This window comes from Podarcis pityusensis, assembly GCF_964106645.2.
Source record: "Podarcis pityusensis genome assembly, chromosome: 13".
NCBI classification, from domain to species: Eukaryota; Metazoa; Chordata; class Lepidosauria; order Squamata; family Lacertidae; genus Podarcis; species Podarcis pityusensis.
This window is the reverse complement of record NC_138038.1, coordinates 13,269,416-13,297,261: the sequence shown is the minus strand read 5'-3', so window position 1 is coordinate 13,297,261 and position 27,846 is coordinate 13,269,416. Positions and strand designations below refer to the sequence as shown.

The following is a 27,846-nucleotide window of genomic DNA, read 5'->3' as shown; positions in this document are numbered from 1 at the left end:
AAAAAGCCCTTCTTTAAATGACTCACAGTTGCAAAGAGTCAACCAGAGCTGTTTAACGAAAGAACACGAAGGAGGGGTTGGCGAGCAACTGGATTCCCAGCCAGGCTTCTGTTCCAACTCCCATCAAGATGGGCTTTCTGGTTATTGGAGCAGTTGTCGTGCCTGAAATGTGCCTCCATATCCTCTGCAATGCCTTTATCCTGCAAAGCCTCCTCTGCATGCAGACCCTTATGAGGCTCTTTATAGGGTACTGTGCAGTTTTGCCAAAAAAACTCAGGCAGGGAACTAACAGAGGGAGGGGGGGAGAGAGAAATCCCATTTCCCAAAAATCCTAGTACCGTCCAGAATGTGACTCACTGCAACTAACAGCAAGCGGCACTAAATTTCTCCTATAGAGTCTGGATCCAGGGGTGAAGCCCTTTGATCAGTCTTCAGTGCTGGGGTTCCACCATGGAATGTATCTTAATCCCTCAAACGCCCAAACCCTTTATACAGCCAATCGATCGCTGCCAGTGAGGGCCTCCTGCAGATACCACCTTATCAGGAGGTCCTTTAATGTTGTGGTCTATTAGGTGCCTACTTAAAAACTTTCCTCTTTGAACAACAAGCCTTTTAAACCAAGATATTTCCCCGTCTGCAAGTACATTGGAATCGTTCTTGAAAATGTTCTTTAATACATTCTCATTGTTTTATCGCTTGATGTTTGCCATCCTGGCCAGCTTTGGAATGAAGAGTGCAATATACATTTAACAAATAAGTAATATGGGATGAAGACAGGCATAACATAAAAAGGTAACTCAAGAGAATGTCGCTGTACCTGGGTTTCAATGGAAATTATCAATGTGCATAGCAGTGAATTGAAGTTTGGCTCAGTGTCAGATTTGGCCCTTTCCCCTATGCTTCAGGTAGTATGTCCATACTTTAAAAAAACAAAAACCATTAAAAACATCACATGAATACTCATGTGTGTAGGCTTGTATGAGCATTCATTGCCTTAATTATGCAATGACAACAACAAATAAACTTATTTTTACATGTGCGAAACTGCTCGAGGGAGTTGGGTAGGGGGTGGTTTCCTGGTGGCATCACAGCAGGGGGCAGGGCAGAGGACAGGACAGAAACAGCATCATGCAAGCAGCTGGTTTCAGTTTCAAACCTGTTCAGAGCTTGGCCCTGGAGAGGAACAGATACGTTTCGACTGAAGGCTGAATGTTACTTCCTTCGTCACCCAAAGAAGAGTACCTTCTCACTGACAACACTGAGTAACCATAACCAGTCTCCAAATCTAGGATTGCAAAGTAGGGATAGGAAGATCTCAGGCTTGCAGAATCTACTTGGTTTTTTTTACTAGAATGCCAAGATCCACCAACTGAAGTTGGGTGCAAAAGACACAGAATTAAATAATTCTCCGTCCGAGGGTTTATTCTGAGTACCTGATTGAAACCGAGCTCATAGTTCTTTCACACAAAAATCTGCTATTTACTGTGCACATCCAAACTTCCCTGATTACTTTTTTCCAATCTATCCCTCCCTGCCCTACTCTCTTCTTTTAAGCAGTGTAATTACTGGTAAGGCAAGGTAAAGTTAAAGGACCCCTGGAAGGTTAAGTCCAGTCAAAAGTGACTATGGGGTGTGGCGCTCATCTCGCTTCAGGCCGAGGGAAGCCGGCATTTGTCCACCAACAGCTTTCTGGGTCATGTGGCCAGCATGACTAAACCGCTTCTGGTGCAACGGGACACCATGACAGAAGCCAGAACACACAGAAACGCCGCTTAGCTTCTCGCCGCAGCGGTACCTATCTGCACTGGTGTGCTTTTGAAATGCTAGGCTGCCAGAAGCTGGGACAGAGTGACGGGAGCTCACCACTATCACATCCCTATAATTACCGTACTAGAAGATCTTGGTCTACCTTCTGCCACCACCACCCAGGTCCCCACCAACCCAAGCTTAAATGAAGATATAAGCATCCATGCTTCTTCTATAGAAACTGACTTCCGGTGTAGTTTTCTTCAGCACTTACAAGCTTTGATCCCCAAAGCCCCATCCCTTCAAAAAGTTAAGACAAGAAAGCCACATGGGGCATTTTAATGCCTGCGTTTGTTTGGGAAAGGTGTGTTGACAAATTAACGTGGGCAATTCCTGTCCTATCCTCAAGTTACATTTACAGGTTGGAATTGGATGATACCTAAAAGCCTTTGCTGGGAGTGGCTGGAATTAACATGGGTCCAGCAATAACCCTGCACTAGTAATGGTTCTAGATTACTATAATGTGCTGTTCGTGGGGCTACTGTCACGCCTCATTTGGAAGATGCAGACAGTGCAGCATGCAGCTGCTTACTGGGGCCCTCAGCTTTGCACATAACTCTACACAGATGTTGGAAGATCTGCACTAGCTGCCTTTTAGGTTCTGAGCCGGATTTAATTTTTTGTGGTTCATGTTTTAAACCCTAAACTACTTAAGATATTTATTCTTATATTAAGTGGTATATAATTTTTAGGAATGAATTAATATCTGCCAAAACAAGGAGGAAAACTGGGAAGATTGGGAGGGAAGGAAGGAAGGAAGGAAGGAAGGAAGCCTAGTCAGAATTCTGGGCTCACAGGCTGGTCCTACCTGGTATGTACTGATTTATTGATTATAAGATTAATGACCATGGCTTTCTAATCCACATGTATTAACTCAAGACATCTTACAATAGTTCAAATCACAATAATAAAATACAGCAACAATTAAAACATAACAGAGCTGGCCTGCGCTTGGCAGATGAAACATGTCCTTCAGTAAAAGTACTTTAATCTGACAAATGAAAAGCCTGCTAAAATGAAAATATATTCACAACTGATGGAAGGCAACCAGAAAGGAAGCCAATTCTGGTGCCAACACTGAGAAAGCCCTAGCCCTCGTCCCAACCAAACTTGTGCTGACCATGGATGAGACACAGTGAAGGGCTCCACTACTTGATCTTAATGAATAGGCAAGGATAATGTTTACATCTGCCACAGGGACCTCAGACGACTGGACTCTACCCTCACAGCCGTAATGGAGGCCTGGATTCTAACCCTTCAGCCAATCACAGCACATGAACAACATGATATGAGACATAGCCAAGGAACACCATTGCCATTTTGATCTATTCTCTTGCTTATGAACTTCAGAGCACAACAGGTGGTAACTTAGCAGGGAGTTCACCGCTGAGAGGGCACACAGCATAAAAGTCCCAAGGTTCATAATGAAATCATTGCCAACATTGTCTTCTTAGCAAACTTTCAGGTACTCTACCTCAGGACTTTGGATGCCCAACAGGAATCACAACTCTGCAGCTACAACTGGAGCTGCAAGGCTGTTGGGAAGAAAGGGAGGGAGGACCACACTTCAAAGCTTCCATCCCTTTCCCCAACACCTCCAAATCTTCCCAAAAAAAAGGGGTGGGAGTCCCGAGATCGTAAAACACCCAGGCCCACAGAGTGTCTCCCATTCCCTACAGAGAAATGGCATGTACTGTTTTATCCACCCTCCATTACTCCACTCATGGTAGCAGTAACCCCCTTAAGGAGAGGACACAGATAAATATGTACCATACAAAACAGGGGTTGCTGTTGACTTGAGTGGATCACAGGCAATATTGTGTCAGGAAAATAACCAACAGATACTGGCAATTTTCCTGAATGGGGATGGGACAGCACAACCTGATGAGATGAAGGAAGCTGAAAGGCATCCTGGGGGCAGGACAGGCCACTCCCTTTAACTCAAGTTCATGGGCCACAAATATGCTCCTTTTTGCCTTCTGAAGTTATTGTTACCAGCTTAACCCCTCAAAAGGGACTCTTGGCTTTGCAAAGGTCACATTCAGCTCTCTCCAGGAGTGCATCTCCTGTTTCATCTACCCTTTGACTTTCCCACTGAGCTACCCCCTGAGCTTGCTTTTGTAGCTACCGTTCTTCTTATGCAAGTAGTGGCTTTCTCGCAGCCTCCACTCCCCACTCTCCTGCAAAATGCTGGCCCCAAAACACACAAAGGCGGCAATACACATGTTTCGTGGGCAGTGTTGTTGAGTTTGTCTGCATAGAGGCATTGTTCTTACTACAGGGCTCCAAGGACGCCTCCAAGTTCTTCATATAGCCCTTCAACTACTATGACACGGAGACTTTTGCAGGAGATGGCGCAGTAGTTTCATTTTGGCTTCCTCCTTGGGTGTTGTGTGGAGGGTATTGTGTGCACTGGATTAAGAGTGATGTCATGGCATGGTGGCTGCCTGGCATAGCAAGAGCAGAAGATCACCCAGTACTTTCCACTGCAATGTTTTACATCTAAGCAGCAGGTTTTTGTCAACTTGTACATTGTAATCTTACCTAGATTACTGTTATAGGTACCCCTGACCGTTAGGTCCAGTCGCAGATGACTCTGGGGTTGTGCGCTCATCTCACTCTATAGGCCAAGGGAGCCGGCGTTTGTCCGTGGACAGCTTCCAGGTCATGTGGCCAGCATGACTAAGCCGCTTCTGGCAAACCAGAGCAGCGCACGGAAACATTGTTTACCTTCCCACCAGAGTGGTACCTATTTATTTACTTGCACTCTGACATGCTTTTGAACCGCTAGGTGGGCAGGAGCTGGGACCGAGCAACGGGAGCTCACCCCGTCACAAGGATTCGAACCACCAGCCTTCTGATTGGCAAGCCCTACGCTCTGTGGTTTAGACCACAGCACCACTCGCGTCCCTACAGCGCCACCCGCGTCCTTACTGTTACTGTTACCCTCTTATAAATCTTAGCTTGATCACCTCAACCTCACCTCGTGTACAGAATTGTATTTTAAGCCAGCAATGGACCACTTGCTAACTATATCTTATTCCTAGGGATTTATATGCAGAGCAACTGAGCTTTTGCAAGCAGCTCTGATAGTAGCACTTGTAAACACTGTTCTGCAGAGGTCTTGCAAAGTGTTCTGGGTTGCTCTAAAGGCTGTTTTTTTTCTGCAGTCCATTTCATTAATCTCACTCCTAGCCATATTGCTCAGGACAACACAATTAAATGTCAAAGACTCATCAGCAAAGATGAACAGTCCTACACCAAGAACCATTTCAGAAATATCACATAAGATGAAGGCTATGAGTAATCTTTCAGCAGTGTTAGAAATTGTGGCAGTTCAATAGTATCAATACTGAAATGCTTGGTCTTTGCTCGCTGAGTCCCCAGTCCCTTGTGACATTTTGTATGGTCTGCAAATCACAAAAGACAGAAATTTTGTATTTTTAAAAAGCTGGGGTTCTGGGCATTGTGAATCCAGAAAACAGGAGATCAACCATAATAGTGTACTCACAGGCTAGAAAAAAACAGACAGGAGAACTGCCCTTGCTTCGAGGGGGAGACGTTTAGCAGAGGGACCTCTCTCTCCTCTGCTTTGCCGTTCAGTCTTTCTAAATCACTTGAATTTTGTCAGATTCAGTGACTGATTTCACTGAAATTTCACTGAAATTTGCTAAGCAATGTTATAACAAACCGACTTCGCAAATGCTGAGCTTAGCTGAACAAAACAAAAACATTTTGCCAGGTAGCTTCTCTGCAAGTACACAGGCACATCCCCAGTTGTGCATGATCAGCACATGTGTGACCCCTTACATGTGTGCCATTTTCGGCACCAAAATGGGGTGGGGGCAGAACAGAGGCAGAAAGAGATGGAACCAACTTGTGCAGGAACCCCCGTGTAAGTGGGGATCCTCCTGGATAAAAATATGCTTTATGAAATCCAGGGGCAAAACTAGGCTTTATTTCATTTGGGTCAAAGACCCAGTTTGGCACGCCCCCTCCTATGCACATTTACGTACACAAAGACACACACAGAGGCTGAGAGCCTCAATGGCACCCCTCTGGGGGCTTCACCTGGGGGAAACAACCTGCCTAGCCCATAGCTACAGCACTTGCAAGGCACCATTTCTGGTAAACTTTGCTAGGCCTCAGCTGCTGAATCATTCAAATTAGTCTCAAAAGCTAACCAGGAGACATACACATGTATGAAGAATAAAGACCCTAAGTCACAATTTATCCTTAAAGCATTACAATGAGCAATATCTTAGAATAGAAATACAAGTGGCATGATTGCAAATAGAGAGTTTGGTCTGGCAGCATCAAACTTCCCCACATCCCCCTGCCATGGATGACCCCTTAGGAAACTGAGGGCTCTCTTAATCCTTTGGGGGATTTTCCTGAAGTCAAAGCCACAAGGGACTACCTCAGAAGATAGAATCATAGAATGGAAGGCACCCTGAGGATCATCTGGCCCAACCCTCTGACTGAATCAGCGCAAAATCAGCGCAGAACTGGAATAATATGATATATCCTGTTGGTTCCAGGCACAAGTCTAACTGCCACATTCTAGACAGGAGGCCTAATCTGTGGCTCCCCAAATGTTGTTCAGCTACAACTTCCATCACTCCTGACAGTTGGTCATACTGGCTCAGGCTATTGGGAGTTGTAGCTCAGCAACACCTGGAAGGCCACAAATTAACCATCCCTATTCAGCAGAAGTTTCTATACTGTCTTCATGCCCCAGTGTAGAGTGAATTACAGTAATCTATGGATAGGGAACCCCCAGATGTTCCCTTCAGCCCCAGTCAGCATGGCCAATCGTCAGGGACGATGGGAGTTAGTATTATTTATTACATTTCTATCCCACCTTTTTTCCCAGGAGCTCAAGGTGGCAAACATGATGTTCCCTATGTTATTCTCACCATCACAGGAAGGGGCTAGGTTTGGGTTAGTTCACCCAGGGATTTTCATGGCTGAATGGGGACAGAAGTTGCTCCTGGCCACCACTGCCACCTGCATGTCCATAAACAAGGATGGAGTACCCCTAAACTGTTGTGATGGCCTGGGATTCGGACTCGGATGCTGAACCTGAGGGATCCCAGCCTGCACAGGATTCCCCGCCTCCAGAACCAGCTGAGCTGGGGCTGGGGCATGAGCCTGAAGGGTCCTCACCTGTGCTGAATCCTCAGGTGCAGGCATCAGCTGAGTCTGCTCTGGCTCCTGAGGTGATGGAGGACCCATTGCCTGCAGGTGTTCCACTCTCAGCCCCGTCAGAGGAAGCTGAGGTTGCCTCTGGGTCCGCTAATCCTCCAGCCTCTCCTGAGCTGCAGAGGCTCAGGGCAGAGAGGTGGAGGGAACTAAGTTCCTGCAGGAGGAGTGCTCGCCTCCAGGCCAGGAGAGGCGAGTCACCTGAGGATCGGGGCCGCCCTATGCCTCGGGGCAGATAAAAGACAGACAGCCCCAGTCCCAAGTTGTGGGAGCAACATTGTTAGTTGCTAGTTGTTGCCTGAACCCTGTCCTGCTTTCCTGCCTGAACTCTTGACCCGCCCTGGCTCCCTGCTTGCAAGCCTGTTCCTGACTTCACCCTGCTCCCTGCCCTGCACCCAGCTTCAGCTACTTCGGACTGCCTCCACGTTGCACCTTTGACCATGGACAGGACTTGGACCTTGCCTCTCGGGTAACCCACGGAACCAGCACAACTGTGAGGCTGTTTCTTCAAGGGAAGGGCAAACCTGTTTAGAACAGGTTGAATATCTTCCCCAGTTCCTCTGAACCACCAAAACAACAGCTGCTTTCATCACATCCGAGTTACGTTTCACTTAGTTCAACCTCTTCCGTTTCAAAATGGCCTCCAGGCACCAGTTCAGAACTTCCACTGTCTCATCCCACCGGATGCCAGATTAGATCATGCAAGAGCTCTAGTGTTGGGTGCGACTCTTATGTTGATGGCAACACAGCCCAGATCTCCATATGACCTCAACTGGAAGTTTCATGTAGATTTCAACGAGTGATGGGGACAGGATGGAGTCTTCTGGAGATGTATGTGTCAAAGGCCATGGGCTAGAGCAGAGTCCCCCAGCACCACCTTCAGAAATTTGCACTTTAGGAAGGATTATAGCCCCCCCAAAACTCAAGCCTACCCAGAAGGATACCGCAGCACACCTTCCCATTTATCTCCTGGTGTAAGTAATTTTTATTTATATAAGTATTTGTATACTGCCATTCATTTAAAAAAATCAAAGTGATTTACAACAATCATACAATAAAAACTATGTATAAATGTAAAAACAGAAATCAGCTAACTTCTACAGGAATGTATTTTCTTAATTGCCTGCATAAGCTTGGAGGAATAGAAGAGTTTTCAGCAGGCATTTAAAGATTGAAACCGAAGGCACCGACTGAATCTCTATTGGCAGAGCATTCCACAGGACTGGACCGATGACACTAAAGGCTCAGTTTCTTGTTGCTGTCAGATGAGCCTTGCTAACTCGGCAGACAACCAACAAAATTTGTGAAGATGATCTCAGTGACTGAGTCGAAATATACCGTAAGGGTTAGGTGATCCCTATGGTACCCTGGACCTAAGGGCTTGAGAAATACTTGAATCGTGCTTGGTAGTAGTTGGGCAGCCAGTGTGGATATTTTAACAATGGTGTCATATGTGCAGATTTGTGCCCCCATCAACAATCTGGCCCCCACATTCTGTACCAGATGGAGCTTCTGAATCAGGCTCAAGGGCAGCCCCCCACAGAGCACATTGCAGTAATCCAGCCTTGAGGTTACTAATGCATGGATTGCAGTGGTCAGGCTTTGCCTGTCTAGGAATGGCTGTAGATGACCAAACCAAACCAAACCACAGAGGACACTTGGGCCTCTATGACAGACATGCATCCAAGAGTAGTCCCAAGCTATGCATCTGCTCCTTCAGAGGGAGTGTGACAGGTAACTTTCCCATCTTCCAGAAATGGGAACCACCGACCCAAAGAGCCTCCACCTTCCAGATTCTAAGCACAGTTTATTGGTGCTTATCCAGTCATCTACCAGGGTGATCTGTTAGCCCGTACTGTTGGCAGCCCCTAGCCACACACCAAGCCCTGAGTTGAGGTGAAGTCCTACACGCTTACCTAGAAAGGCCTTGATCCAGCAGTGGCAGGGAGGCACACCATGGGTGTAGGGCTTTGATGTGTGGCTTTAATTTTTTCCTCAGAGGGGCAAGTCAAAAAAGAGGGCAAGCAGCCAGGCACAAATGCCTGCCTGCCTCTTCTTTGCCAGACGGAGGCAAGGTGGCTTTGCTTTGATGTGAACTAATTACCCCTGCTCTGTTGTTTCAGCTGGCTCAGTTTGGCTCAGTTCTGGGAGAAGTCAATTAAAGAGCCCAGCCTAACTGCCACCCACCCCCTTGCACCATGTCACCCATCCCCCCCCCCCCCCACTTCCATCGCCCAACTAAACATGTTCCCAAGGCCTGCCAAGCAGCCGGAAAGGTCCCATTCGTTCCATGTTTGGCCATTCTGGCACAAGCCAGGTGCTGGAAAAGAAGAGGGGCGAGATGAGGGGAAATCCAGCTGGTTTGGAGTTCCGCTGACTGGATGTTTCTGCTAATGTATGCTAATTGCAACCTTGGCGGAGGGCGTGCAGGGGGTGTTTGTAATTTTCAAGGGAGTATGTGTGTGTGTGTGTGTGTGTGTGTGTGTGTATAAGCAATCAAGGTATTCAGCTGAATGCTGCAGCCCCAAAAGTGCAGTAGAGCAGAAAGCACTGGACAATGCAAACATCACCAAGGTTTCAAAATCTACCCTTTAGAACCCTTCCAGTCCCTCTGGCCGTGGGAAGAAGTGGGCTGCGGATTATCTGTTTCTCTTAAAGAAAAGTGCCTGGAAAGCATTTAGGAAGGAAAGAGGTTGCTAGCATCTCCTACAATCCAAAGTAGGAGAGAGACAGGTCTTGGCTCTTATAACTCTACCTCCTCCACTCACATTCATCCTGGCTCTTCAGAGTTCCCCTGCTAGCCGCAGTGCTCCAGGCACACCATAAATCAGGCCTGAGGCCTGCCCTGGATGCATCACACCAATAATAGCACTGCTGTTCAATGCCATTTCTGAAAGAGGGAGACTGTGAAGCCTATGTTGAAACTGGGGATAGGACAGAAGACCACAGAGAAAGCGACACCCTCACCTGCCATATTTTTTTCCTGCCTTCCATTGAACCAGGGGTGTGGAATCCCCTTCTGCCCAAGGACACCCAAGACTGCCTGTCAGTGGTCTGTGGAGCCAGAGGGGAACGTGGGTGGGACTAGAGGGAAAAGTGGGTGCAGCAATGGATATGGCTCTTTCCTTTGTATAGTAGGCTACATTCCTGCCACAGAAAAAGCCAGATGTTTCTATACAAACACACACACACACACACACACACACCACACTTCTTCCTCCAGGCAAGCAACAGGCATCATTATGCTTCAAGGATGCACTGCAACCCAGCAAAGACTCTTGAGGATGTTCAGTGAGAGAGCTAAGGAAGGAGCCAGTGAGTGGTGTGCCCTGAGGGAAAGGGGCATGGCTTGGGGATAGAAAATGCCTGTGAAGAGTGCAGAAAGGACTGGAAGAAGTAACATTTGGCTCCTGCGCCTGAGCTTTCTATGCCCTGCATGAAACCTTCCTGTCCAAGTGAAAACCTGAGGCTCAGCTTCAGTCCCTATTTATAATATAGGGATAGTCATCATGTTAACTCGCTTCCTTGTGAGACGTCTTCAGGAGAAGAAAAGGCTCAGGAGTAAACCCTACACAAGTGGAATCCTTAAGATGATTGAATGGTGCCTTGTACACGTCCTTTTGGCAACTCCTGCAGCCAAGTTGGTGCCAAACGTATTGCTCTGCTTTCCTTTGGACCCCATCAGCGAAGCCCAGAGAAGGGTCTGGTCGCCTGGAAAGCCCATGACCTCCATAAACACTGCCTAGGCTTGAACCCCAGTGGAGGTCACTTCGGTGCTGCTAATGTAGCAAAAACAACACGGGAGGCAGCATTCACTAGTCATGAGTCTCTGCTGCCACAGCAAACACTGTGATTCTCCAGCAGCTTGACCACCCCCAGAGGCGCAATCCATTGTCTCTAAAGACAGAGGGATGCCAACAATAATCATCATGACCATTCTTAAATGGTTGTTGGAAGGATTGACAACAAAATAATGTATGTGTGTGGATTGTTTGGAACACCCAAAAACACTATAGAAATACTGTTAATGTTATACAAATGCAACAGTGCAAATGTGTTGTGGGCCATGATGTTGAGTTCATCTGCATGGAGGCATTGTTCTTGCAGGATAATATCTTTCTCTGGGGATCTTTATCTGAGTTGTCCTAACAGCTCTCTAACTGCTTTGCCAGTTTCATTTTGGCTGCCTCCTTGGGTGTTGAGTGTGAGTATGTGTGTGTGCGCGTACGCAATGGGGAAGAGTGATGTCATGGCATGGTGACTGCCTGGCATAGCAAGAGCAGGAGATCACCCAATATTTTCCATTGCCATGCTTTAAACAGCAAAGTAGTTCATAATGGTATGATTCAAGGCTGACCAATAGATTTAAATCTTTATAATTCTGACACACATTTCTTTTCCAGTGACTACAAATGGGAGCAAATTAAAGAAATGTTGGGGAAATTGAGCTGTCACTTTGGTCTCTGGTCTTGGAAGCAGAAATTGCAGGGTTATAGATATGAGAGCTCTGCAGCAATTCAGATTTAGAAAAGTTAACTACAGAGTAGTCCTTCAAAGCTTGCAGAGCAAATGACCTTGCAACATGCTTAGCTTTTTATGAGCTGTTAATTGCCAATAGCGTTATTTAGAACATCTTAATGAAGATGGTTCTGACCATAAACAAACAGGTAATTGGGACAGAGGAGACAAGGCAGGAGCGGCGGGAACAAATTAGTTCAAAACTGCTACCTTCAATTTCAACTAGATAGCTTGACAGGTCTAGATGTGGGCAGATGCATTTATCTGTAATCCTGCATACCTGTGAGTAAAATACATGCAAGTGAATGAGCCCACAAGCATAGCTAAGAACCAACCTTGTAAATTATTAGAAAGCTGAACTAGGGGTCTGGGTTCAAGCCTCACCATACGTAAAACGGGAAAAGCACCATCACCCTGAATCAACAGGGGCATTTCAAGACAACCTGTTTACTGAACATTTATCCTGATTAATTTGCATTGAGATTAGATGATGTTGCCAACTTAATGAACATTCGTTCTTCCTTGTTTGTGGAGAGGTTAGATGCTGTTGTATCCAAAGCAAGTGTTATCTCACATTTTCCAGTGCACTTTTCCAAAAACACCTTCCTTATTGCCCAAAGTCCAAGCTTTTGGGGAAGCAAGTTTGTTGCACAAGACCTCCCAGCCAACTATAACTGTGTAACCAGAATTAGCCAGTGTGCGATTGAAAGTTACCAAAAAAGAGCACATGGAAGCACCCAAAAGTTGTGGAGAGAATGTGCACATACAAAGGTTGCAACTGGTAAATGGAAAGGGGTCTATAAACAAGCAATACTTTAGTAACCACCTCTCTTGGACACCCTTGACTTTATCTTCCAGGTAATGATTCTGAAGAGCAAAGGCCCCCACATAGCCATTCTTGATGTCTGCCCCACAGCTGCGGAGCCTCCTTCTCCTGGAAGCTTCAATACAGCTATTATTTGGGCTGGCTTTTAACATCAGGATGAGCGGGTGTTGAACAATTTCAATCTATTTTCATACAGTGCATTTTGAATTAGATAGGATTTAAGTGGGACTCCCCCCTGCACCCTTGAGACTAGGAAGGGAGTAACAAAAAGACATCCTGCTGCTCTACAGAGTGTGAAGACACTCTGATTGTCAGCAGAGATACATAGAGAAATCTGGCGTCTCCAAGGAAAAGGTCATGACCGATAACAAAAGGGCAAGAGGCCAGTTCTGCCCCACAGCCAGAGATCCTATTTCCAGGGATGGGGGAACTTGAAACAAGCCTGTTTGCTGCCCTCCCATCACCTAGGAATAATCAGGACAGGGGGCGGCTGTGTCAACAAATTATCAACCCCAGGACTAGGGAGGGTAATAAAGAATGAAACAGGCTGGACAGCAGAGAGGTACAATCTGCAGTCTGCGGTCCCCCACAAAGCCTGAAATAACTTGTCTGCTCAGCCTCAGATGATGGGAGGTTTAGTTATCTGACTAAAGCACACACAAAGAATGGCATAGACCAGAACTCATCTGAAGGGAAGATTCCCTACCAGACCATGTTTCAAATACCAGAGCTCTCCAACCCCAGACTGCATTTAAGTGGGATATCAATGTCCACCTGCAATATGGCCTAGAGTCTAATGAGATGGGCTTACATCTGGGGCTGGGAGTGTTTGGACTTATCCACACTTACCTTTTGCTCTGCTCTTTCCAGGCTCAGGCCCACAGTTTAAAGTTCAGTGTTCGAGCATTTTGTTTTTCGGTTTTTGCCCTGGAGCTTTCACTGCAAAAACCTGCTCTTTAGTGCTCAGTCAGAGCAAACATTGATTCAGATTTTCCATGGATAGCTGCTTGCTCTGGGTGAGCTTTAAAGAGCAGGTTTTCACAAAAAAAGCTCTGGAGAGAAAGAAAAGGGTACGCAGACATGGAGCTTTAAGGAGTGGACTATGTCTGGAAAAAGCAGAGGAAAGGTAAGTGTAGATAAGCCCTTTGTTTCAGTTGCTGGGCTGTATACTCATTTCCATTTACTCTGCATCTAGGGCACTCCCACCACCGGTCTGGGAAGTGGTATACCCATCATGTTAGACACAATTCATACCTACTCTGTCATTGCTTAGGAAAAACTGCTTTTTGAGGCACCTCCCCCCAAAAAAACCCCAGCTTCAATCCAAATGAAGAAAAAGACAAACCTGGCTGCGTTTTAAGTTGGTGATGCACTTTAGGAAGGCTGCCTCAAGGATGATCTAGTCCCAATCCCACAATGATGCAGGAAACCTGCAGCTAGAGCATTCAATATCCCCATAGACAGTGGTTCATGCTGTCAGAAGGTTCTCCCTAACATTTTAATCTATAGCCCCTTTTCTTGAATTTTGAACCCATTGGACCAGATCCTACTCTCTGAAGCATCAGAAAACAAATGTGCTCCGTCATCTACGTGAAATTCCTTCAGATATTTGAAACAATATCACAGTACCTCTAATGCAGTTCTAATGCATTTAACATTCATTTTGAACTAAAGGGCAGCACGCCAGCAAAGGGATATGAAACACTGACAGGGAGACCATGTGGACTGCATACACACCAGACCTTTAAAGCACATTCAAAGTGAGTTCTGGGCCCTGTAGTTTACCCCTCACAGAGTTACAGTTCCCAGCAATCCTTAACAAGTGACAGTACCCAGAATTATTTGAAGGAAAGAATGCACTTCAAAGGTGCTATAAGGTGTTATGATGATATACTTTATGGCATGCAGCCCATAAATCAGATGATAGGGTACATAGCATGGGGGTGACACAACTGAACAGATACACAAACAACCTCCTTGGGTGTAGAGAACCAAAGCACAGTTGTTCCAGCCTACATAGGTTGGTAATGACCTGCATAGATTGTGCTGTAGCTATTTCCTTCTCTATGGATCATCTTGACTCTTAAGGAATAAATTATCACGACAGCTTTGTATCCGTTTCCCTCTCTCCCCCCCCCCCCCGCCCTGGGCCTATTTTCATGCAGCCCTCTATGAGCAATCAGTTCAGACCTCTGGCAAGAATAATCTGTTCTGCCCCTGACAGGCTTCTTGGGAGTGAGGGCCCAAACCATCCCCCTTGGCATAGGGCAGGCAAGGGTAAATTTTGGCCCTCCAGATGTGGCTGAACAACAACTTCCATCAGCCCTAGCAAGCATGGCCAATGGGCAGAGATGATGGCAGTTGTAGTTCAGCAACATCTGGAGGGTCAAAGGTTCCCCAAACCTGGGATAGGGTCTCTGTGCTTGAGGTCAGGTGTTTGGCAGGACTAGTGCAGTATATTTAGCTGCCTGAAGAAAAAGACAAGATGGTTCCCCTACCCACTATCAATTCCACATGCAGAAACCAACTGGCCTGGCAGCTGAATATTACTTCAATGATATTGATGGGAAAGCATCCTGCACTACACCTGAGAGCATTAAGGTAAAAGGTAAAGGACCCCTGGACGGTTAAGTCCAGTCAAAGGCGACAATGGGATTGAGGCGCTCACCTCAAGTTCAGACCAAGGGAGCCAGCATTTGTCCGCAGACAGCTTTCCGGGTCAAGTGGCCAGCATGACTAAACCGCTTCTGGCACAACGGAACACCATGACGGAAACCAGAGCACACGGAAACGCCATTTTCTTTCCCATCGCAGCAGTACCTATTTATCTACTTGCACTGGCATGGTTTTGAACAGCTAGGTTGGCAGGAGCTGGGAATGAGCAACGGGAGCTTACTCTGTTGCAGGGATTCAAACTGCCAACCTTCTGATCGGCAAGACCAAGAGGCTCAGTGGTTTAGACCACAGCGCCACCCGCTTAGGGGATGCAAGGCACCCGTATGGCACACAGAAGGGAACAGGGCAGGATGGTGGTGACTGCCACAGCTGTCCTACCACCAGCCATCATCTTCTGCCTGAAGTAGCCACCTCAATCTGTCTAATGGTAGAGCTGGTCCTGGTGGCTGGACAAGGTGACCTGTTGGTTCCTTTTCCAATGTAACATTTCGCAAATTTCCTTTTCTCTCTTTCTAGGCTTCTCTCCTACCCCAGCATCCCTTTCTTTCCTCCAGCCACCCTCCCTCTCCCTTAATTACTTTCCCCCACTTTCCACTGTACCCCCTTAGTGCCAAGCCAGCTTTGACAAGAACAACAGCAAGGGAGAGGGAAGGAGGGAAAAGGCCTATAGAACAAAGCCCTTGTGAGAGGGGGGCGATTTCCTCTCTTCAAACAACTCCAGATGCTGAGACACACACTGAGCCAACAGCTGAGGCTTGAAATGGATGGAAGTGTGTGCGTTGTGGGGGGGGGGGTTGGAGAGAGGGGGAGGGATGCATGCGTAAAAATAAAAGAATAACGAGAGCAGGAAAAGGAAATAAATGCAACAACAAACTAAATGAAATGAGAGTGGGGGAAAGTTTAGCAAGGGGGTAAAAAACAAAGCTATCAAGCAAAGGGAACCAGAAAAACAAAAGAAGCAGATCAAGAAAAGAGAATGAGAGAGCAAGGCAGCAAAAAGGGGGGGGGGGCTGCTGAGGGGGGAACATAAGCAGCAATTAGGCAAGGGAGAGAGAGAGAGAGAGAGAAACGTGGTTCTATGTATAGAAAGGAGTGATTGATGAGTGCCCAGCATTGGAATATGTGTCTACATTCCACAACATTTTCCTGAGGCTAGGAGAAGCCCGGAGGGAAGAAGGGAGGAGGCTGTGGTGTAGCTCTCTGAGAAACATTTACAGTATGAGCGAAGTCTGGACTGCAAGATGAACTGCAAGCAGGCACACATAGCTTGCACACCATACCCAACTGCAAAACCACACGGCACAGAGCAGAGCACACCATGGAAACACCTAAAGCTCCCAGGGACACATGTGAGCCATAGAGCACAAAAAGTTGCGTGGATGTGACAAAAATCCTGCTGAACCTCAAACTTCTTTGTTATTCTTACTGCATTTTTCGTGTTAAATTGCAAGCCACTCTGGCTTGAAGCTGGTGGTGTATAAACGTAAGCTCACTAATGAAAGCTAAAGCGACTCTACAGAAAGCCCAAATTCTCTGTGCTGACAAGCCAAATTCTGCATTTGTTAGCAACCGAGCCAAGAAAACCAAAACTGGTTACCTAAACATTTGTCTTAGGTTGTGTACACACCATACATTTGAAGCACATGACTTCTCCTAAAGAATCCTGGGAACTGTGGTTTGTTATGAGTGCTATATCTTTGTGAGGGGTAAAGTTCCCAGGATTCTTTGAAAGAAGTCACACACTTTAAATGTGCTTTAATTGTATGATGTATATGCAGATTTAGAATCATTATTCAAAGATGGGACAGGCAACCCTGTACATTTTGGATGGCGCTGCTATACTGTAGCTTACATCACTGTACTTAGGTTTCTATGCTCACCCAGCAGCAACATCAAAAGTAAAAAAGGTAAAGGATCCCTGGGTGGTTAAGTCCAATCAAAGGTGACTATGGGGTTCCGGCGCTCATCTCGCTTTTAGGCTGAGGGAGCCGGCGTTTGTCCCCAGACAGCTTTCCAGGTCATGTGGCCAGCAGGACTAAACCGCTATTGGTGCAACGGAACACCGTGACGGAAGCCAGAGCGCACGGAAACGCCGTTTACCTTCGCATCACAGCAGTACCTATTTATCTACTTGTGCTGGCATGCTTTTGAACTGCTAGGTTGGCAGGAGCTGGGACAACAGTAGTGGCAGCAGGGAGAAAGAGGAAAGTAAGAGCAGCACACACACACACACACACACACACACACGACTTCAGAGCTCCATGGAAATAGGCACCACTGCTGCTGAAACAGAACTGGCATTATGGGGATGTAGAGTTTGTGCAAAGGAGAGCAGCCAAAATTTGGACTCCATCACCAAAACTTTGATAACATTCAGATTAGCTGAATGTTATCAAAGTTATAAATGGATGCCCAATGCCCAGGAAATGACTGTTCTGGGAGGGGAGAACCATTCCGGAGAAAGGGACATGACTTTCTTTCTCCACCTCCCCTTTTCTTGGCTGGGGATGAGGTCATCAAGCTGTCTGCATGCAGAAACAAAGACTCTGGAGAAAGGCAGAGAACTTCCATATACCGTATATACTCAGCCAAATGCAAATATTAAAAAACCTTATTCCAAAGAAAATTGGACTCGGGTTAAGTGCTTCACCCCTGAAACTTGACCACTTGGAGAATTGAGGAGAGTCCAACTAAACTACTGAGTGTGTTTTGCTTGTTACATCCTGTGGTCTCCACCACACAAGATGATCTGCGTCAGGCGGCCACCTTCATCCCACCCAAAATGTTTTCTGCTTGGGGGTTCAGCAGGTAATGTGAGCATCTACCCCTTGCCTCTTTGCTTCCCTCTCCTCCTCCACCCCTAGCTAGCTTCCACACATTTCTCGGCACTCAGTAAGAATCTATTTGAAAGCTGCTCAAGTCCCTGGACGAATTCCAGAAGAGACATGGAGATTTGCTGGCTGTGAGCAGCTCTGAAAGGGAAGGTGGGGGATGGGTGGGAGAAGGGGAGCAGCAAGGTAAATGAAGCCAAACCTCATGGCTGAGGTAGTTTATAGGCCAGACTTCCCTTTCTACCATCTATCAAAGGATGGAGAGGAGGGGCTGTGGCTCAGTGGAAGAGCACAAGCTTTGCATGCAAAAACCTCCCAGGTTCAGTTTCTCCAGGTAGGCTGGGAAACAGTCCAGTCTGGAAACCTGGAGAGCTGCTAGGGCTGGCCTAAGGCACTTTGCTGCTTGAGGTAAAGGACAAGATGGCATATACCCTCATTTACATATACAGAAGCCAGTCTTACATTGAAACTAGCAACAGGACAGCATCATCCACTGCATCTGAGACCAGCAGGCTAGTTTAGGGGGTACAGGGCAAATTGTGCATGCGATACACAGCCCTGTCCTCCATCATCTCGCAACCACTTCCGACCCCTGGTATCTGCCGCCTAAAGCAGCTGTCTCGCTCTGCCTAGAGATGGCGCTGAGAGCCTTGCCAGGATAGATCAGGGGTAGGGAATATTTTCACTCTGGTGGACTGGACCTTGAAGTCCCCTACCCTGGGTGGGCCATTTCGACAGGGCCGCCCACCTGTCAATCATACCATGGTGTCAGGTGACCATTTTTTCCTTTTTGCAGCACAGCTTGAGCTTAAAGTGTTCTACAAAGGAAGATCCTGGCCAATACAGGTAGGACTTGAAGTGACTGCCAAGCAGCTGGCGACCGATACAAATTGTATTGGGTCTGGTTCCACATGGGAGTTCCCAATCAGAAAGTCTGGAAGCAGCTGATCCTAGCAGGGCCTGAAGTAACTGCAGATTGGTTGAAAGTCACATTTTCAGCAGGGATCAGCTCCACTCGGGAGCTTGGATTAGAAGACCTGGGCTTGTATTTGTTGTCATACAGGTAGTGACCATTTTGTGTGTGTCCAATTGACACACGACCCCCAACACACAGGTCCTTTTGGACCCAGAAGAGGGCAGAATGTGGGTGTAATGGGGCATAACGGGGGCAGGGTGGAGTGTAACAGGGCGGAAAAAGCTTATGACCGCTCCGCTGAAGCATGGAACCCCCGTGCAAAATGGTTGCCACCTGTATTTAAAAGTCACTGGATATAAGCCTTGCTTGCCAAGAAACAACTGGAAGTGCATTTCAATGCTCCTAATTGTTTCTTCGCATCAACAATTTTACCTGCTTCACACATGATGCCATGTATGCCATGTGTAGGACAGGTGGACGTGACTTGGTGGAAGGACCCTCGTGGGCCAAAGTAGATCGGCTGGTTTTCCGACAGTAGACTACTAATTTGATTAGGCTTGCAGGCTGGAGGTTGCCCACCATGGAGACAGACAAAGCAGAGATAGTTGGACCAATAGATGGACATGGTAGAAGGCAGCTTAGTTCCTCCGCTCCTATGAAGTATGGCAACTCCAGTGACAAGAAAAGAAAAGACTGGGAATCTTCCAGAGGGGTTAAATGAGGGAAGGGCTATGGGGCAAAAGCAGTACTTAATTCCAAAAATTTGAGAAGCCAGGGCTCCAGCATGGCTAGGCATTACACACCCAAATTCCAGTTGTATATGAGGAAAGGGAGGAGTCCTTAGCTTTGCAGTGAGGAGGGAGAGAGAGACTCTAAACTGTACTGTATAAACACTTTTCTTTATTTCAACATCACAAATAGCAAGACTGAACACAGTGACTGAAGAAAGCTGCAGGTCAAACTCTCTCTCCATCAGGATCAGTGGGGAATGGGGAGGAAACCACTCTGCCCATGCTCAGAGGCACTCTTTTTACATTTCTCACAGGGCTGAGCTTTGGTACTGAAAACAGGTTCAAATTGGGCCCGATCCCAACACCACCATGACACAGACCTCAAAAGCAGAGGTTAGTGGGAACTCCCTTGTGAGTCAGGTGGGCTGAATGGGGCTGTTGCATTGCCAGCCACAGAGGCATTTTTTTCACACTTGCAACATAAAGTGAAAATTGTTGGAGATCTTTCTTTCTTTTTGTAAAACACACCCTGAGATGGAGCCTGGAGACTGCAAAATGGAATTTGCTGCCTGAAGCAGCTTATTTATGTTGTTTCATGGGAAGGCTGAGCCACTGGGACTGAGATGTTGCAGGACCATTGCCTGTCTTAGGGAGATAAACCAGGCCAAGTTAAAACACGTGCTTTAACACAGCATGGTCTTAAAAATCCAACCTGTAAGTAGCAGCTGCTGTGGAGGCAGTCAGGTTTGTGATTGCAGTGCATGGTGGTGGTGAAGGATTCTGTCATTTTCCTTGCCTGCCCCAGTCCCAGTAAAAAAATCACCTTACTGACGCTGCTATTTACATTGTGAAGCGAAGACGCTCCCATTGGCATCAGTGTCAAACTACGGCCAGAGAGACGCAAACCAGGGCTTTGCCCCATTTATGCTGTGGAATCACTGGCTAGGTTACCTGTTGGCCTCAGTTTCCCTTGCACTAAAGGGTGACCTGGTTATTCAGGGCTGTGCTGAGGATAACTGCAAGCGAGTGTTCTTATTTTTTTTGCAGAGCTGCTGCACATGTTAAAAGAGCAGAAAAAGAAATGAGTGTGTGTAGCTTGGGGTGCTCCTTAATATCACACATTACCCAGATTCAACTTAACTTTAACTATCAGGGCTATCATTCTATTCTTTCCCCACTTTATTGCAGTTGCTTATTGGCCAATTTATGGTATCTTTCTCCCTCCACGCAGTCTTGGAATCACAGAGCTCCTGGCCGCACTGCCCAGCGTACCATTAGCAGAAGCAGTAGCAGGCGCTACTCCTGCCCTCATCCCTACAGTGCCACCTGCTGGAAGAGGTCAGAAACGAAGCAGCACGGGTGACGTTGCTCCATGTCCCATTTGGTCATATAAGACCTGGCGGTGAAAACTTTCCCGCCTCCTGTTTGTAACATTTTTAGGAGTCAGAAAGCGACTTTGCTCCCTTTTCCAAACCCTCCCAAAGACTTTAGGGAGCAGCCAGAGGCCCAATCAGCTCGCAGACAGTGGTTTGGCAAGCGTGAGGCCCAGGTCCACTTTCCCAGCATGCACTTCTTCCTCCCATGGGTTCTCACCTTAAGCAAAACAATGCCCTAATGGAAAGCGAACCTCTCCAGGCTTACAGACTTGGTGGAGGGAAGTTCCGGAGCAGCTGTCACTGAATTTGGAGGAGGGGGAGGGTGGAATTTGCCTTGGTTTGGGAGGGAGGAGGCTCCTGGAGACAGGGCCGGCTATGAATTCTGGGAATGTTTATGCAGCTGCAGTCTATTAAGGAGGAGGGATCCTTTCCTTTTATTAATCCCAGCCTTACAGCTCAAAAGGAGCCTCCTAAAGGCAGGCGTGTGTGCGCTCGCTCGCTCACTCACTCACGTGTGCAAATAGGTGCACAGTGACTTCAAGGATATCTCCGGGGAACACGTTGCGCTTGCTAATACTTCCAGCTAGCCAATGCATCATTTCTGGAGCAAGGGGCGTCAGGGCTTTGTCCTCTTAATTCAATATGTGCCCTGGACAGACTACTTGTGGTGATGTGTTAGGGAGGGAAAGCACTTTGCACGTGCTCAGAGCCATTATTTTTTTACATATCAAGGTGTGCATTTTTAAAAAGCATTAAGGTACCTGGGGTTAAAAGGGACGTGGGTGGCGCTGTGGGTTAAACCACAGAGCCTAGGACTTGCCAATCAGAAGGTTGGCGGTTCAAATCCCCGCGACGGGGTGAGCTCCTGTTGCTTGGTCCCTGCTCCTGCCAACCTAGCAGTTCGAAAGCACGTCAAAGTGCAAGTAGATAAATAGGTACCGCTCTGGCGGGAAAGTAAACGGCATTTCTGTGAGCTGCTCTAATTCGCCAGAAGCGGCATAGTCATGCTGGCCACATGACCCAGAAGCTGTATGCTGGCTCCCTCGGCCAATAAAGCGAGATAAGCGCCACAACCCCAGAGTCGGCCACGACTGGACCTAATGATCAGGGGTCCCTTTACATTTACCTACCTGGGGTTAAACTCAACTTAAGCCATAAGCCCAAAGCTGGTTTTCCTAGAACCAGCTGTCCAGACTTAGAGTAAGGTGAAAAGGCTGAAAACCTTGTTTCAGACAACCACCACTGTGCTTCCCCTGCAAATGTCAGAATGAGAAACATCCACACATTCTGACATGTTCACAGGATGTGTTTCAGCTCCCAAGCCAACACAGTCCTGTGCTCACAGCTCAGGCCATTCACACACGACAGAGTCAGCCGAGATGTGCCCCAGACATGCCTACAGTCAAAGTCCAAGCAGCAGGTTGCAGGGACCCTCCCTGCCTCGCCTGCTGCCGGGGCATGCCCTTCGCAGATGCCTCAGCAGGGTCTAAGTCTTGCACACTGCTGCTTTTACATCCCTCTGACTTCCCACGTGGAGCTCAGCTGCTGTACAAACACAATCCCTCTCTCTCTGTAATCCTTCAGCCCTCGTTGGGCGTAGAGGTCCTTTAAAGGCATGCTGTGTCAGGAATAGGGCTGTTGGTGTTCCACAGTCATAGAGCGCTGGTGTGGCACACAGAATTCAGCATCCTGAGAATCTCAGAGCCAGGCTACATGGGACTCAGGAGTTCCATGATACTGATCTTCTGCACTCATTTAAAAAATGGACAGCAGCCCTGTCTGTGTGTGTGCATGTGCACATGTGAGTTTGAGATTCATATCAGAACTGCGGCACTGGGGAAGAAGGGATTTAACTCTTTCCCTCCATGCTATTTTCCAGACGAAAACTATACAGTACCTCTCACTTGCTGGATGATCACCTTGTCGTGGTGAGTGGGCTTGCATGTTCCTATGATCCTTGTGAGCGAAGCTGTCAGGAGTCTCGTACTGGAATTCACTGGAAATTTGGTCTTGTAGGCTACTTGGCCAAAGTGAGTTCAATCCACTGTACTGACTTGATAAAAGGGATTATTCTACAAAAGACTCAAAGCACCAGCCCCCAACAGAGCAGTGGTGATTTGTGTGGTCATCTGTATCCACTAAAAGTGGCATCACACCAAAAATTCACAACAGGAGCTCTCTGCATCACATGAAGCCACCTCTTTTATAAAAAGACCAGCACACAAATATAAGGCCAGGGAGAATAATATAGTGGTACCTCGGGTTACATACACCTCGGGTTACATACGCTTCAGGTTACAGACTCCGCTAACCCAGAAATAGTGCTTCAGGTTAAGAACTTTGCTTCAGGATGAGAACAGAAATCGTGCTCCGGTGGCGTGGCAGCAGCAGAAGGCCCCATTAGCTAAAGTGGTGCTTCAGGTTAAGAACAGTTTCAGGTTAAGTACGGACCTCCGGAACAAATTAAGTACTTAACCCGAGGTACCATCGTATATAAAAATCGTGTTCTGGAGATAGACTGCATCTGCCTGTCAGGCAGTTCTGCAGTAGCATAGTAGAATGTCTGTGTGTTTTGTGCCAATAGGATGGGACACCTATTGAAACCAATAGGATGTGTACCTCTTCCGTAACTGACTCTAAAACAGAGATTGTTTCCCATTTGTCTGAAATCCCACCCCACGGCAGCCATTTGAGGATAACATTTCAGCTAAGCAACACACATGAAAGAGTGGCACCATGGATCTTCTTCAACTATAAAGGTTTGTGAATCAAATGAAACCATCTATATCTCACTAATTTTGGCCTCAAAGTTACACATGTTCTCTTAATTACATCTTTAAGGTCTGAACCTTGAGAAGTCTAGCTGGCACATCTGCTTGAATGCTTTTGGGGGCTGCCCTCTTTGGAATAACCAAGGATTTGTCTTGTGAATCTTGGTGAGCTTCTTCTTGGATCACTATGGTTGGAGGCAGTGGTTTTCAACCGGTGTTCCGTGGCATGCTGAGGTGCCTTAAATTATGGTCAGGGTGCCCAAGTAACACTGGTCTCTGTCCTTTTTTCCTTCCTTCCCTCCTTCCTCTGATGCCCTCTCACGTCTCCACCTCCCAAAGGCTTGCTCAGCTATTTGTTGCAGTAGCCCTGGCTACAAGTTCCCCAGGTGAATGGTGCCTCTGGGGCTGGCCAGGGGGTGCTGGTTGCCAGGAGCTGAGGTGGCCTCCAAGTAAGTAAGTAAGCGAGGGAGCCCAGCCAGCCAATCTGCCAGCCCTTGCTGTTGGGAATGTATGGACAAGTCCCAGGCCCCTGTGGGGCAGTGTGAGGAGGCACCTCTCTTTGGGGCGTGGGGGGCAGCTCAGAGACCAGGGGCAGCAGCAGCGGTTGCCCAGAGGACTCCCAAGGAGAGGGGAGAGGAGAGGCGGCTAAGGAAACACTCTACAAGAGTGATCGAAAAAGGATGAGAGGCTGCCAGCTCTGCAGGCAAGGGGTGACATAACCAACCCCTGAGCCCCACAGGGACAGAAAGAATGTAGTTGGTCAAGGACTCAAAAAGGTTGACAACCTCTTGTTGGAGGTCTGAGTTTCCAGGTGGAGATGACCACAGCTAGGAAGGAGGATTGTAGAGCAGCCTATATCAGAGGAAGCTACCAGACCAGCTAACTCCATAAACTGGTGTGTATGCAAGATGGAAAGTTGAGAGAAACTGCATGTACCCTGTCTTTATTTTTCAAGTAGGATACCAAAGTCTAGATAACTGAAGATAAGGATTATGTTTACGGAAACCTGCCATCGCAGATGGTTACACTGATTAGATGACCCTTAGGGCAACTCTGAACCATTGTGGTGCAGCTGTTAACTGGCTAATGTGCTTCACTCAAGCTGTGGTTTCATCTCAGAAGCCTATCAACTATACTTCACTATTCTTTGGTTAATAAAGGCCCTCTATAAACCTAACATGCAATTATTCTATCAGTGTAATGACCTAGACTAGGCAGGCCGTTTCACCATTAAACACCAACCCAATACACCTTGTTCAAATTCTGGCTTCCCCATTTTAATAAGTGCCCTGTGGATAGAGACACTGCTCCATAAAGTGCAAAGAGGCACGCCCACCCTGCTCCACTTGGTTGTATAAATTCCTCCTTCACAGTAAACATGACTGAATAAACTCCACAGAGAAAGCTCGTTTTGCACGAAAAGTCCCTCAATGCTTTACAGGGGGGAAGGGAAGGCAATTGATAACAGCAGGTGAAGAGTGAAAACTTCAACTGTGCAACACAGGTGAGAGAACAATACAGGAGCCAACAATGGAAACTCAAAGTGGTGGTTTGTATCACTTTCAGCAGAGGAATTTGCTCAGAAATGGGCAAAATGGGAACAGGAAATGCATAATAGGACCACATGTATTATAAAGCATCTCTGGTTTCTGGGTAAAAAAGTATTTTATTTATATATGAAGCAAATAGTTTCAAGTTTTCTCGCACACACAATTTTTCTTGAGACACAGAGCCCTCTCCATTCCAATTACAACATTTCCTAACTTTCATGATTACAAACATTGATTCCTCACTGTATTCTTTTAAGGCAGTAATCCATGCACACTTACATGAGAATAAACTCAACTGAACTCAATTAAGGCTCACCCACACTTCAGCAGATGTCCAAGAGATTTTCAGCTTGTCCCATGCCTACAAAGCATGAGTCCGAGCAGTTTTCTGTTTGCTCTGCTGGCTTCCTCAGGAAAGCCTGCTATTTAGCGCTGAATTATTAGAGCAAATGTCAGTCTGCGAATTGATGTTTGCTCCAGCTGAGTGGTAAAGATCACACTTTCCCAGGGGAAAGTGGTGGGACAATATTAGAATAGAACAGAATCACAGAGTTGAAAGGGACCCTGAGGATCATCTAGTCCTGCTTCGTGCAATGCAGGAATATGAAGCTGTCCCTTAAGGGGATCAAACCTGCAACCTTGGCATTATCAGCACAACGCTCTAACCAACTGAGCTATAGATGAGCCCTGAGACCCAATCACTCTGGAGTAAGCATTCATTGGAGCAGGCTTGATAAAGACAGTTTGGTCTTCAGTCATCTGTAATGCCAGTAACTGACTGAACAATCTTACAAATAGCGGTTACCATTTCAGAATGCTGCCCTGCTCTTCTAAGCTTTAAGAGGCTAGCCTGAGCTAGAGTTCCCATCAAAGAAAAGGGCAGAAGCTATAATAAATACTAACAATAATTCCAAAAGATATAACATCATTTCCTGTACAATTTTTTCCCTTGCTCCTCCCTTTTCTCTGGATGTTTCCAGCAAAGTTAGACTAAGAAAACATTTTCATTCTAACATTGCAAACTGCTAACCTGAACGATGAGAGATAGAGGCTGCATTCAGAATTCCAGAAATCTAGCAGAATCTAAGTTTAGAGCTCACTTCCACATTAACTGCTTCCAGATAAAATCCGTTTGCATCCCTGTAAAACCAAAAAATGGTGGGACAAAATTTGGGAAGGTATTCCAGCTCTTCATATGGATGGATCTTGGGGGAACAGAAGTGCATGTGCACATAAAGGAGGGGTGGCAACATGTCTGATGACGTCTGCTGTTGTGTCACAACACACCCACTGGTGTGAAGGAAATTCAGTGTGAAATAGGGGTATATTATATCAATCAAAAATCCACATGCAACAGGCAATGGAGAATAAAAGGAACTTTAGAAACTGGGACAGAAGCACTAGCATTATAACCAAGAAAACTAACACAATAATTGCCATGTCTAAATACAACCTGCACACACTTAAAATAAAAGTTATAAACAGACTCTGCCCACTTGTTTTCAGTCTGGAATCTACTAGCTCCAATTATCAAAGATAAGATTAGTGGTACCTACCCCAAATGCTTCTTCAGAGTGGCTTCTCCAGCTTCCTGCTTGTCCACATCTTCAGAATTTGTGTTAATGATACAAACAGCAGTAAACTTTAAATGCCTGCCTGAGCCACATCCTTCTGAGTTCACTCAGTCCTGTCAAGTGAGGAAGAGAGACATGAGTTGCGAGGGACAGTTTCCATGACATCCATGGTGAATGCGTTTGTGGATTGCTGTTCAGGAAGGGCGACTTGGAGGAGCATAAATTGCACGGCCACTAAGCCCTTTTCAGAGGTTCAAAGAACATGCAAGAGCATAATTTCACGAAGTATGTAGTGAACATGAGGACATGCACACCAGCCAGGACCACAGCATTCCCAGCCACTGTTGGGCTAAGTGTATTTTAAAAACCTCTCCAAGATTGCAGGGTAACACAGGGTTCTCAGATCAGGACAGGGGCTTGTAAGCATGTTCAGCCAGTTGTGCATACAAATGCCATCCAGACCTTTCCACTCAACATGGGAAGGTCTGGTATGGAGCAGCGGGGATTAAGATATCACAGGCATTGGTCCCCTTGCACATGCACCCCCAACCTACACATTTTATGTCCTTACGCATTATTTGAACACTTGAATGGGACTCTAGTTTTGAGCACTTCACTTCTGAATCAAACTCGCTGGTAGCAGCACAATTTGGTAGATAAATATAACTTGGGAGGAAGAGACCTCCAGGGTGTCCTCCTTGAATTCTTGCTAGCCTGGTCAAAATGGCTTAGATCTCCTAAGGCTACAGAAAGTACTTCTGCTTGGTTTTTTTCAATAGCAGCTAAGGCTGCTTGGGTGAGCAAGCGAAGCAATGCGAGGCTCCAGCCCTCTTCAGCAGAAAACTGAAATAAAGATAATTTAGAAGAAAAAAGGTAGCACCCCTCAAGGGACTGTACCACCCTGCCACCTGAGTAAACCAATATTTTTTAGCAAGAGCAGTTGTGGATCACAAAGAGCCTTCCATGCGCTCAACAACTGTCCCTCACTTTTATGGCATCCTGGAGACATGGCTTGAATGACATATTTACTTCTTGTTTTCTTATTGTAAAGATTAATAGTAGCCTG

At 46.7% G+C, this 27,846-nt stretch overlaps 1 long non-coding RNA gene across 6 annotated transcripts in view; it reads right to left on the bottom strand.

The window, feature by feature from the left end:
• LOC308460619 overlaps positions 1 to 27,846 on the bottom strand; it is a 67,034-nt gene that overhangs the window by 12,802 nt on the left and 26,386 nt on the right. For all 6 annotated transcript variants that reach the window (XR_013978641.1, XR_013978642.1, XR_013978643.1 and 3 more), the window contains one exon: positions 26,763 to 26,893. This is a non-coding gene — a long non-coding RNA (uncharacterized lncRNA). The remainder of the gene's footprint in view (positions 1 to 26,762; positions 26,894 to 27,846) is intronic.